Source organism: Notolabrus celidotus, chromosome 15, assembly GCF_009762535.1.
Source record: "Notolabrus celidotus isolate fNotCel1 chromosome 15, fNotCel1.pri, whole genome shotgun sequence".
Lineage (NCBI taxonomy): Eukaryota > Metazoa > Chordata > Actinopteri > Labriformes > Labridae > Notolabrus > Notolabrus celidotus.
In genome coordinates this window covers 26,545,632-26,556,510 of record NC_048286.1, presented here as the reverse complement: position 1 = coordinate 26,556,510, position 10,879 = coordinate 26,545,632, and the positions used below count along the sequence as shown (strand labels likewise).

Sequence of the window (10,879 nt, the reverse complement as noted above, 5' to 3'; positions counted from 1 at the left end):
CACACACACACACACACACACACACACACACACACACACACACACACACACACACACACGACTTTCTCCTTCATCTCTCTCTGCTCATGGGCAATTACACAAACAAATGCAGTTTGTTTCCCCTTCAGTCCGACTGGATGGCAAATGAATGGATTTATCAGGCAATTACGCTTCCAGTTTAAGGTCAGCCGTTGTATTATTTTATCGCTGAGAAAGGTGAAGTCACAGTGTCACTCCTTCAATTTGCACTGTACATTAGCCATGCAGATTTATGTAAATTCCTGCCACAGAGCTTTGGCTTCTGATTGGCTGGAGCTTCACGCCCCTGTGAGGCAAACACGGGCCTTCAGTTCTGATCTGCAGAGCTTGACAGGATGAAAGAGGAGGAGCTGAGAGGAACGGCTTTCTGTCATGACGTTGACATATACGTAAGACACCCACAAGTGAATCAGAAAACATGGACAGAGAGCACAAGCTCTGAGTCCTCTGAAGGGCAGAGAAAGGCCAACCTCAAAGCTTCCTGAGCCTTTCTTATTATTATATTATATTATCAACAACATCAAATCAACAAAGATGTCTAAAATGATCTATTCTGATTGGTAAGATTTACCAAAATTCTTTATATAAAACCCAAACCTATTGACAATTTATATCCACCCATTCTCAAGAGACACCCGGTCGTGCTGAACTAAATAGGGACATATTGCTTTATATGTGTTTGTCTTTATATACTTGCATGGAGAAACATTTGTTAGGTAACCTAATGCTGTCCTCAAACATTTTCAAAACATGTGTTTGTGTTTTTGTCTTTATATACTAGTGGGGACAAAACTTTGATGCCAGAACATTTTTAAGACACATTTGTTTGTCCTTAAATACTTGTGTGGACAAACACTTGAAGGACCACCTTATTTTTTTTTATTTAGATTTGTCAAAAGTGCAAGTACACAGAGACATAAGACAAGACATAAACAGACATAGAAAAGAAAAAATACAATATAATAGGAGACACCACAACACTGGACATGACACTGGTGGGGGGTACATTTACAATTCATGATGGGTGGGTTCAGGTACACCACAAAACATCTAGCAGTTATATCAGCAGCAGGTACGTAACAATAAGGAGGAGTCAACTTGCATAGGACCATGAACACACATAGTTAGAGTACAAAACTCTTAACCCAGACCTCTCCTGACAATGTCCCAGAGCCCACTCAGACCTCGGTCAAAGTCTTTTAAGAAACCAGCAGCTCTCTCCATATTTAGCAGGTCAAGGTAGCCCTCCAGCCAAGAGTCCTTCATGAAGCATACTGGCTTTCGCTCCTTCCAGTTAAGAAGAATCAGTCTTTTAACCGAAAGGCACCCAAGGGCCCACAGGCGTGTGACAACAGGGCTAGTTTTAGTCTGGGGCTTATAGCCCAAAATGCAAAACAGAGGGGCAGAAGGGAAGAACAGTATGCAAAATTCCTGTCATGACGGCATGCACTTCTGACCACTTAACAGCAGGACACTCCCATAACAAATGTAGTAATGAGCCACGATGGCCACAGTTAAACCAACATAAAGCAGAGGCATTGTCAGACAAGGACAACCTAATATTGTCCTCAGGATTTTCAGAATGTATGTATGTGTGTGGGTGTTTGTGTTTGTCTTAGTATAGGCCTGCATGTGTTGATTAACCCTTGATTGAAAACCTAACACTGCACTCACAACATTTTCAAAAACCCATGTGTGCGTGATTTTTTCTCTTTGTGGACAAACCCTTAAAAGACAACCAAAATTTGTTCTCACAAAATGTGAAAGAGACGTGTGTTTATGTGTGTTTTTATATACTTGTGAGGACTAACCTTTGATGGACAACCTATGTCCTCACAGAATGTACCAGAGATGTGTGTTTGTCTACATGTTTATTGATCAGCTGCCATTTCCCTAAACATGCCTGTAAAGCAGAGTCACACAAGACTTCACTCTGATACACTCATCGGTTTTTAAACTATGGTTGAGTCAGAGTTACTGTAAACGCAACTCATTTACACGCTTCAGCTTTTTACTGTCACCCACATATCCACCCCCCTAACACCCACCCACCCACCCCCCCCTCTTGTCCCCTCCTCCACCCCCCTGTGTCGACCTCTCACTCCTCGTCTCCCTCCGTCGTGTTTTCCTTTTGCTTGATTCCCTGAGGGGAGAAAAATGCCTCTTATCAGCCCCAACCAGACACAGCCCTGCTTGTGTGTGTGTGTGTGTGTGTGTGTGTGTGTGTGTGTGTGTGTGTGTGTGTGTGTGTGTGTGTTCGAGGATAATCCCCTGCCTTGCTTTCATTGGCTCAGCACAAACCCCAGTTTTTGGTGGAGCTGATGACTTGGGGTTTATTTTAGAAGCGGCAGCGTTTTGAAGGTTTCGCCTTTTAAGCAAACAAAACAGTGATTACAACGTGAAACATCTGAGAGTGGCGTTTTCACATAATTCATTAGAAACCCTTAGCTCTCAATCAGTCTGTATCTGCATCCTCTGACTGTATTAGTGTGTAAATGTGTGTGTGTGGGGACATTTGTGTGTTTGTACACAGTGAGTCACTTAGCTTGTCTAACAGTGTTAGCATCTGCTTAGAGAATCTGCTTTCCTCAAACAGACCCACCCGTGATTCCCTCTATTATAAGAGTGTGTTGTGTGTGTGTGCACGTGCTACCATTCTCCACCTGCACATACTTGAGCACCCATCACTCCATCATATGTACTCGACATCCATTGGTTGCAGATACAGAGCAGGTTTTTGACTCACTCCTCCATTCAGGGCCTCTACGTGATCACATGATGCTTGTGAGTGTGAGTGTGTGTGTGTGTGTGTGTGTGTGTGTGTGTGTGTGTGTGTGTGTGTGTGTGTGTGTGTGTCAAGCCCAAATTGAGAAGAACAAAAAATTCTCCCCACTGTAGTTGCCATAGTAACCAGCGATTCGCCGCATCTGGCAAATTATAGGGTTGTATTGAAGGGCGAGAGGGTGTGTGTGTGTGTGTGTACGTGAGAGTGGGAAGTGTGTATTGCTGCATGTGTGTGATTGTAGGCGAGCGTAAACCGCCCCTGCATACAAAAACTGATATTCAGGTGAAAATGAAGCAGGTAATCAATATTGATTTTATATGAAGACTGCCAACAGTTGGACTCACACACGCACACACACACACACACAGTAAAGACACACACACATCCATGATCATTACTAGCGGTGATTAGACTGTAAAGCTGGTGAGTTGTTGTCCTCTCAGAGGACAGAGGAGAGCGATGTGGTCTCAGGAGACCTTGCAGGGACCTCTGATCTTCATCACTGATAGAGGTTTAGTTATGAAGGGAAAGGAAGCTGTGGGGTTTGTTCTCTATGAGGAGATGTTGGGGGTCATTCAACCTCCTCTTCATTCTCACATCAACCCTGTGAAGAAGGAACGCTATGTTCTACAAACGCAACACTGTGCACACACACACACACACACGCACACACACACACACACACACACACACACACACACACACACACACACACACACACCCCTAAAGAAGATGAATATCTGTATTAACTAATATTTTGTTTGTTCATTATGACTTTTAGCTCATCCGGGGTTTATGTAAGATTACATTCACTTTGTTTCATTTTAAAATAACCAATGCGTTTTCCACAATTCAAAAATGTTTTGCATCAAAACTGTGACTGAATTTTCCTGTAAGCAGTTTTAACTGGTTATGGAGCAGCCTGAAAGTAATACAACCAATGTACCAATGTGTCTATTTCACTTCGAGTCCGTCAGCCATAGGACTGACTCTATCTTTGGCACCGTCCACACATATGTGGATGTTTTCAATATATAGTTTCTCTCTCCAATTTGCTCTTACGTCCACATTTAAATGAAGTTTCAGGTTTTTGGTAAAAACATCAGTTCTGAATACTCTGTTTTGTCATTTTGTGTGGACAGGAAAAAATAAAGTTTTAGGACACACTGAAATACCTGAGCATGGCAGTTGTTGTGTAAGGGATAATGTATGATTAGCAGGTTGTTATCCTCGTTGTTAAAAGCATCCTGACAGGGTGAGACAAGACCCCAACGTGAAACATAACAACCTGCTAACCATACATTATCCCACTTATTACCCGGCTACTAACTTAAACTACAAACACATTGTGAAAAACCTCACTATTCTTCATCATTGCACCACGGCGCGGGAGCAAATAAATATATCACGCTCAGTAGCATTTATTCACCACTCCATGTTTAAAGAACGATGTTTACAATTACCGCTGCTCAAGGAGACGCTCTACAAAAATATGCACAATGTTTTTCTGCAGTAACTGAATTCACGTTTTCACCACTTACTAGCTTGGCATGCTTATGAAGGTGTTTTCATCGTTTCTGCATTGTTGTGTAGACAAAGAAATATTCAACACTACCAGCTCCAGAAGTTGTTACCAAATCTTTGAATAAACTCTTGTCCTAATTCCACAAGTCTCTTAGGGACTGTTTCTGCCTGGGTCTTTCAGTAATTGTTACTTCTTTCATCCTCTTACCATCGTTTGGTACGTAACATTACACTTTATATTTAAAAAAGTCAGAGTTCTTATTGAAGATGTAAACAGGAGTCACTGTAAAAGGAGCCATTAAATTGGATCTAAAGTGCAAGACTCGAGATACAGGATCAAATTATTTTTTAAATAGTCTAATCACAGAAGGTATGGTAATGGAGTCAATCAGAATCAGGAGACCCAAAAACAAATTTACTTAGAATGTAGCAGGACTCTCCGGTCAGGAGTTCAGGTAACATGTAAACAGACAGGTGTTGTGAGATTTAATAAGCAACGATAGTAGTTTAGTCATCAAATGAATTCCACTGATGAGTGATGATAATAATAATGAGTTGTTAGTTTGTTAGTTGTGTTCGTTCTATTAAGAAAAGGGTAATGATAGCATTGTGTGCTGGTTCCTAAGTGGATGATAAGTTAGACTTTATGAGCAATTAACTTATTGATGAAATCAACAAACATCAATGAAATGTTTGTCTCTGCAAATAAAACACAGATGGTTGTATTTCTTAATAAAGATCCTAACTATAATATCATCTCTCCTCTAAATCTTTGCTTAAAACACACCTCTTTGCGTTGGCTTTTTATACCTGCTGACGGGACATCCCAGCATTTTATTTAGCTTTTATTTATTGTGGATTTTTTGTGTTATCAATTGTATTTTTTATATCTATTCTTTCCAAATAATATTTGTTTTTATTGATATTGTGTTTTTAAACTTGTACAGCACTTTGGTCAACTGTGGTTGTTTTAAAATGTGCTATATAAAAGAAGTTTCACTTGACTCTAAGAGCTGTTCACATTTTTTTCTTATTTTCAACTGTAAATTAAGGTTATACTCTTCTCTCGCATTGGGTCTATTTGTTATTATACAACACAATAAAAGTAATTAAACAAAATGTTTAGCTTGTTGACAAATGGCTGGACACGACAAATATCATTAAGTACAGTATGTCTTCCTTCTGTTTTACCATTTTAAATTTAAAGTATTGTTAAATTTGCATCTAAACCTGTTTATGTTCAGCTTTTTGTATGTCAGTCCTCAATGGTACTGAAGAAGAACCTCAGCAACACAGTTTCTCAAGCAGTCACATCTCAGTTTTTAAGTTTGTAAACTGAATCACCATTGAGAGAAATCGTTTACCTTACACAGAAAAAAATACAGGATCCTACATAAAATAGACGAGTCACTGTGTATAAAAACACATTAAAAATGCGCATGAAACATATTTCTGATCATTCCTTGGTGTGATGTCTAAAGCCCCCCTGACTTCCAATTCCCACACTCTCTCCATAGCGTCTTCCATACTATACCCATCAAAGCAGAGACGCCTGTGTGCAGGACATGGGAGACACAACAGGCACTTTTACAGGTAGTGAACAGGAGACCAGCCCTGCCTCTTGGCTGCAGGCATGTCTCTATAAATCACTCGTGTAAACGGTCTGCGTTTAAGGTTTAACACTCCCCATTAGAAAGTCCTGTATGGCTGTCAGCATGCTGTTTATGGAGAACATTAAGCTATTTACAGAAGCACATCTGCATTACAGTGTGAGCATGTTTCACCACAGAGATGATGGACCACAGTACAGTCTCATTTGGACCATACTGTGACATCTTTATTTTTACTGTACCTTCAATTAAGTTAATGGGAGGAAGAGGAGTTGTGAGCTGTCACAAGAGACAGGAGGAAGAAAGAGAAAATGGAAGAGAGAAATGAAAAGCAAAGGAAGATGTGAGACAGACAGTAGATGGAGGAGAGATGGAGACGAAGAGGAAAACAGAGGAAGAAGAAGGTGAGTGATGGATGGATGTGTGTTTGTGTGTGCGTGAGAATTGTGTGTGCACAGAGAGAGAGAGGTGCGTAAGGGCACCATTAAAGGCTTGTACTATAAATCTCTGACAGTGCGTGTGTGTGTGGAGATAACGGAGCGATGTCTCTCTCCATTCGGGCTCTGTCAGGATGATGTATGCGTCCCTTTCTTCCTTCCTGTGAAATATTAGAGGGGGGCTGAGTGTGTGTGATCTCAGCCTGCATGTGGCCAACATGTTTGGTAATTCCTCACCTCTTATCTGCGCTCACATGAGGTATTGTAGGTGAGAGACTTGTGGCCGCCTGGGAAAAGAGGGGAAATGACCCAGAAACTAATTCACACACATACACATACAGACAACCAGAAAACACACACGAATAAAAGAAAGTCTGAGACAGGAGAGAGAGCAGCAACAGCTGACAGTGACAGCTTTCTTGATCGAGGGCTACGAACCTGACAGGAGTGATTGATTGCATAATGGCGAGCACATTTCGGTGCTCCACTGTTCATTTAGCTGACAGCGTTTTCTTTATGGGACCTTGTGTTATGGTATCATAATCATGCCAGTGCCGCTGGAGCGCCCCAGGCATAAATCTTCATAATCTCTCCCTCACCTCACTGGAGGAGAGGAGATGCAGCCGAACTGTTGCCACCGCACACTCAGGCCTCTCCATCTTCTCTGTGCTGTTTCAAATGACTACCTCAACTGTCACTCAAATGACCTCATCATTCACCTGCAGCGAGGAGAAACAGAGACTGAAAGGTGTTGACAGTATTTACACAGAAGCCATGCTCCTCTTGTGATCAAACTTTGGGTGGGAAGTTCAAATGTTAGCATGTCAGACTTCAGCATTCCATTTGTAGGTCCTAAATTAAAAGTATCTCACAATGCTTATTAAAGATGCTGTTATGTTCGTTTCTATGGACAGCAATGATGTTCCTGGGTCAATTTGACCCAGGGCATATTTAATTAACCAAAAGTGTCAGAACCCAAAACATCTTTTTTGATTTTTGAACTTTAAAAAAGGTACATTTTTTGACCCGCAACATAACAGGAGGGTTAACACAACTCAATTGTTCATTAAAGCTCCAGTGGGGAGTTTTTTAGCTGGTCATGAAAAAGACTTAAATTAAAAGTGATGCTATTTAATGACCTGTCAAAGCAAACAAGACCATCAGCAAGAAGATTGGATATTTGTCTAGCATCATCATTCTACATGTGGCGTATCAGACCAGATGATTTAGTACAGAAGCAGCCTTATGAAAATATTTTCACAGCAAGCATTCACAGTGAGTGATATGTTTAACTGTTAAAATACAATATAATACTTTGATTTTTGGTGCAATACCTCATAACCATGTTCAATATTGTAAATTAGTCCATTACATATTTTATTATTATATTCATGTACTACATGTGCACTAATCTAACTTATTTCATGTCTTTAAAAGTACTTCTATACCTTTCTTTGTACAGATAGTATTTTTATTTAGAATTTTTGGATTTGTGTTTAGGTTTATACATTTATTGCCTTTACTGCCTTATTGTGTCCTTACTGTCTTGTTGTTAAGTACCAGTGTTCCATTCACCACGTCAAATTCCTTTAGTGTGCGAGCTCACTTGTCAATAAAACTTTCTTGAATCTTGAATCTTGAATCTTGAAAAGAAAGCAGGATGGGATGTATACATTTTATTTTTTATGCCCAAAATACATAGATCTACAGGACATCATCAGCAAAGAGATTACTTTGTCCACGAGGGGCTAAAATACTAAAACCATGGTTAATCTGGTTAATTACTGCGTAAAATCACTGCTAGCAAGGACATGTCAAATAGCTCATGTTATTGTTGGATAGTTTTAAATAGGTGAAAATAGGGAGGTTATAAATTCAGTTGCTGGTTGGTTCAGTAAACCCCTCGACTCTTTGTCTAGAATGATGGATGGGCTGCTTGTTTGTATGTTTTGAAGCTAGCTTGACAATAAATGTACAATGTTGACATGCATAATATTAGCATGTTAATGTTACAGTAACGCACTGGGGACTTATACCCTTTATTTTGGGCCCATAAGGTGTGTGGCAGAAGGCTAAGGGTGGGATAGTTTTACAAGCAACAATATGAAATGTGTAAATTCCTTGTTATCATGTTAAAATAGACTTCCAAACAAAACAAGTTTAAGCTAGGAGGTGGTTGCCAACATGTAAGTATACATTGTTACAATGTAAACATGTTGAAAAGCCTGTTTGAAATCCAAAGTATTACTCTATACAGCTGCACTATTTATTGTATTCAGTAGTTTCATTTCTTATGTGCAACATCAAAAGAGTGGTTAAAAAATACTCCGATCTGTTAGCTCCTCTTTGCTTATTGATTCTATATTTTCCCATGACCATTGTAAGTCGCAGCTCCTTAAACTTTTTTTTTGTGTAGACAAAATCATTCAACAGACTCTGCACCTCCTGCCTAGATTCAGATGAATATAAATAAAACCAAAAAGGAAAAATCCATAACACGCTGATGAATCAAGGGTGTCAAGGTAAAGTAGAGTATGGACATCTATTATCAAAGAGAGAGAAAAATAATAAACCAGTGAAAACAATTTCATGTAGTCGAATGTTTTGGTGAAATGATGTCTGTCTATCAGCTGATGTTAGAATACACTGAAGTTGATTGAAATGGTCTTTAATTAGTATATTATTAATGAGGCATTTGTTCTCTTGTAATTTTTGATTTCTAATCATTTGTCTTTCTCAGGTCAACGTTCTGAAGGAACATAGTGTTCTCATGAACACGTGCACATGAACGCCTCTTGCTCCAGCAGGTGTGGGTAATGTGGACTGTACCAAATGGAGCTGTGGGACAGGGGAGGGTACAATGATTTTTATTTGTATTTTGTTTAAACCAGCTGTAAAAAGTTAACCATGTATATATTGTGATACTTTATACATTTAATTCCTGAATGAAAATATGTAATTTGTATTTCAATATAACTTTGATAGTTTATCAAACTTTATTTCTTCTTGTATCGATATGGTTTAACCAGGAAGTATTTAACCTGTTCTTTGACCCATGTGGCTTGTTACAGAAAGCAAAAGAGACTCTATTATCTCTGCAAGGACAAAACTAAGTTCTTAGTCATTTTGCAATGTTGATAAATTATGTTAAACATCAGGAAGAAAACCTGAAATAAAACTGTTGTGTTTGCTGCTGAAGAATCTCAGGATAGTGTGAGAGAAAGATCTGGAGCTTTTGAGAGAGGCCCTCAGGTCCACCTAGAGCATAGATCAAGTAAAGGTTAATGTTTGAGAAAGCGTGAAAGAATACTTACGTTTTTTCTTTTTTTCTGTTTACATTAAAGCTCAGGGAGTAACTTCGAATCAAGTGGAAGCATTATTCTGGATGCCATCTGCCTCAAAGAATCAAACAAGAAGAAGACGGCGTGGCCTGTTCGTCATTCAGATGAGGATCTTCTTTTCTGTCAGTGCCTTTTGTTTTGTATTAATGAAATGTAGGGATGTATTTTAATGCAAAGCAAAAGTAAACTAGAGTTGGCTCCCAAATACCTGGACTGTTTTTATTTCAGTTCTCAAAATCTGTCAGAACTGCTGATGTTATAGTTTCTTGTTAGATGAGTGAGCCTTTATAAAGTTCACAACTTTAATTACAGTCGCCGGGGTATTACTGAGGTCTTCAGAAAGGTTTTTACTGGCCAGTGCTTGGCGATGTAGCATGCAGTGGAATATTGTGCCCTCAGGGGCTTTTTCCTTCAGTCAGCTGTTAAATCCTTTGTTTTTACCCATCATAGCCGCCCTGTCAGTAAAACATGCATCAAGATTGTCGTTGGGCAGGTTGTTAGATGAAAGATATAAGTCCACAGCCAAAAAGCATATCCTCACCTGTTGTCATTGTTGCTAGATTGTTGATAGACGAGTTGTTAGATGAGATTGTTTCAAGTCATCCCCATCAAAATACTGCACACAAACATTGAGCACAGACTCGTAGGACACTGTTGTTTCACCCAGCCGAATCATTGCAAAGGGAACATTCCTGAGCTTGTCGAGCAGCTGATTTTGGCAATCTGCAGCCATTTTATCTATTCTGTCTTTGACAATGTTATCAGAAAATGGAACTATTTTTACTTATCCATCACCTGGGGTCCACACAGCCTCTGCATGATTTTTAGGCAGGCCGGCTTAATAAGCTGCTCTGCGATGTTCACCAGCTTTTTTGCCTTAGCAAGTAACAGCGAATACTCAAATCAAATGACGCCTCTGTAGCTCTGTGTAAATCAATGCCTGCTCTTTCAAACATCTTTCGGATGTCCGTGTTTTTTTTTTTTTAATAGTGCCAACATTTTATTCCTTTCAAAAAACTGTAGACTTTCACCAACAGTCTTCTGATGTTTTGCCTCCTGTTGGCGTTCAATTTTATTGGCTTTTACTGGCTTCATGCTGTCATTAGTTAACTTATTGCTCATACAATAACAATAAAAGCCTTA

At 39.5% G+C, this 10,879-nt stretch overlaps 1 long non-coding RNA gene across 2 annotated transcripts in view; it reads left to right on the top strand.

Annotated features, from left to right (window-relative positions):
* Positions 1-9,443: 9,443 nt before the first annotated feature.
* LOC117827004 overlaps positions 9,444-10,879 on the top strand; it is a 3,513-nt gene continuing 2,077 nt past the window's right edge. For both annotated transcript variants that reach the window (XR_004634125.1, XR_004634124.1), the window contains exon 1: positions 9,444-9,858. This is a non-coding gene — a long non-coding RNA (uncharacterized LOC117827004). The remainder of the gene's footprint in view (positions 9,859-10,879) is intronic.